The sequence below is a fragment of the Mercenaria mercenaria genome, chromosome 7 (genome assembly GCF_021730395.1).
Source record: "Mercenaria mercenaria strain notata chromosome 7, MADL_Memer_1, whole genome shotgun sequence".
NCBI classification, from domain to species: Eukaryota; Metazoa; Mollusca; class Bivalvia; order Venerida; family Veneridae; genus Mercenaria; species Mercenaria mercenaria.
The window spans coordinates 38,413,755-38,416,539 of NC_069367.1; positions in this window are offsets into that span (position 1 = coordinate 38,413,755).

Below are 2,785 nucleotides of genomic sequence, written 5' to 3' on the forward strand. Positions count from 1 at the left end.
TAGAAAAATCTTACCTGGCTTTCACAGGTCAAACTGCTGGCTGGATTTCTATGAAACTTCACAGAAGTGATGATCAGTACTAACCCTAGTTGTGCATAATGCTGGCACGTTCTGCTTCATTGCAAAAGAAGCTCACTAGAGCTAAAAAATAAAAAAATCTTGTCCGGCTTTGACAGGTCAAACTGCTGGACAGATTTTGACAAAACTTCACAGGAGTGATCAGTACCAAGCCTAGTTGTGCATATCGTTGACATGTTCTGCTTCGCTGCACAAAATGGTCGCCAGAGCTAAAGGTGTACATAGGGGGGAGACATATGTTTTTGTGACAAAAACACCTTCTAGTTCAATATAATTCAGTATTTGCTAAAGCTTTGGATTTTTTTTTTAAAATGTGTATCACATGATTTCCACACTTATTGTGTTTCTATTACATGATTTCTATTCTTTTTCTCATGTCCACTTAGATGTTTTATTGAATGAAAGGGACTTGCCAATAAATGTTTTTCGATTGATTGTACCCCCCGACAACAAAGTTGTAAGTGGGGGGTATACTGGTTTCAGGTTTTCTGTCTGTGTCTGTCCGTCTGGTCGTCTGTCCGTAGATGCAATCTTGTGCGCACCATCTCTCCTTATCCCCTTGACAGAATTTAATGAAACTTCACACAAGTGATCAGTACCAACAGTAGTTGTGCATGGGGCATGTTAGGTTCTTTTAAAAAAAAATTTGCAGAGTTATGGGACTTTGTTTTTTTGTTATTACTATACTGACCATCTGTGCCAATCTCTCTATCCTGGACACATTTAATGAATTTACACAGTGATCAGTACAACAGTAGTGTGATGGCTGTTGGTTTCAGCGACAAATTGCAGTTATGGACTTTGTTTCTGTAATATACTATACTCGTCTGCATAGATTGTGCGCCTATTGCCTTGCACACAATTTAATGAAACTTCACACAAGTGATCAGTACCAACAGTAGTTGTGCATGGGGCATGTTAGGTTCTTTTAGAAAAAAATTTGCAGAGTTATGGGACTTTGTTTTTTTGTTACTATAATATATACATAGACACAATCTTGTGCGCACCATCTCTCCTCATCCCCTTGACACAATTTAATGAAACTTCACACAAGTGATCAGTAACAACAGTAGTTGTGCATGGGGCATGTTAGGTTCTTTCAGAAAAAAAAATTTGCAGAGTTTTGGGACCTTGTTTGTTTGTTACTATACTATAGACATAGACACAATCTTGTGCGCACCATCTCTCCTCATCCCCTTGACACAATTTAATGAAACTTCACACAACTGATCAGTAACAACAGTAGTTGTGCATGGGGCATGTTAGGTTCTTTCAGCGACAAAAATTGCAGAGTTATGGGACTTTGTTTCTTGTTAACATACTATGTACATACAGTCTTCATATGCAATCTTGTGCATGCCTAATCTACCAAACCCTTGCACACAATTTAATGAAACTTCACACAAGTGATCAGTACCAACCCTAGTTGTGCATGGGGCATGTTACATTCTTTTAGATAAATATTCTGCATAGTTATGGGACTTTGTTTTTTGTTACTATACTGTATACATACAGTCTATATACATACAGTCCACATAATTATGCAGTCTTGTGTGTGTCAAATTGCAATGTACTGTGTCAGTGCATGCGGGGGGTACATTCATCACCTTTAGTGATAGCTCTAGTTGAGTGAGGACCAAACCAAACATTCTACAGACCTAAGAAAACTTCGATTTACAGAGGTTTTTGGTCAAGAGGGGGATATGTCAGCGGGAAGTCCAGTTTGAAAGAAATGTGCATAAAATGAAGAAAAATTAGGGAATGAATATTAAATTTTATGACTCAAAATATATATCCAGTTGATTGTGAGTGTATGTCTGTAAAGTTATAACTAGAGTCTTTTGTATATGTATGTTTGCTTTTAGCTTTTTATTCATTATTGCCTAATATTCATTTTGTGTTAACATAGTTAGTAATATAGTTTAGTGTAAATCTAGTTGATTTGGTTGCGGTGGAATGCTGCACTAATATATTTAATGATATTAATATGTTTTTGTAAAATGGTACCGTCATCGTACGAGTATAAGACGCATATGTTTTACCTAGATTCTGGTCAGAAAGGACCGATGCCACCTATACACGGTGATTTAGTCTATAGGGGATAGCTTTATTTTACATTTGATGACATATGAAAAATAACACAACAAGCAAATATTTAAAATGTATGTCAGAATGTCTGTTTGCATGCCAGTAAAAGAATGATATGAAAATTTATACAATAATTCAAGTCTAAATACAAAATTTATCAATCTATCCTCTTTACCCTAAAATCCGCTATACCCTAAAGCACTGTATGCTCAGCAAACAAGCTCTTCACCCGTAATCTCGCATGAATGAGATGTGGAGACCGAAGCAAAAATTGGTAGACTTTGTTTCAGGATTCACCTTAAATTAATTAATGTAAGCAATAGTAATTTTGTATGAAATATAAGATCCGATATACTATTTTCTTGCTGAATATACATGTAAAGGGGATTTACTGTCTGACTATTGGTTATATATGCGGCAGTAGTTTGGTCAAATATTTCGCCAAATGGGCATTATTTCACTCGTGGAATGAATTTTACATAAAATATGACACTTTCCATGCTAACATTAGCATGTTTTCGAGTTGTTTACTTGGAAACGAAAGTAAGGTGGTTATTCTGCGGACCGCTTTCTGAAATGCGGCAATATGAGGGTACCTGACTTCAGTTGACTAGCATTT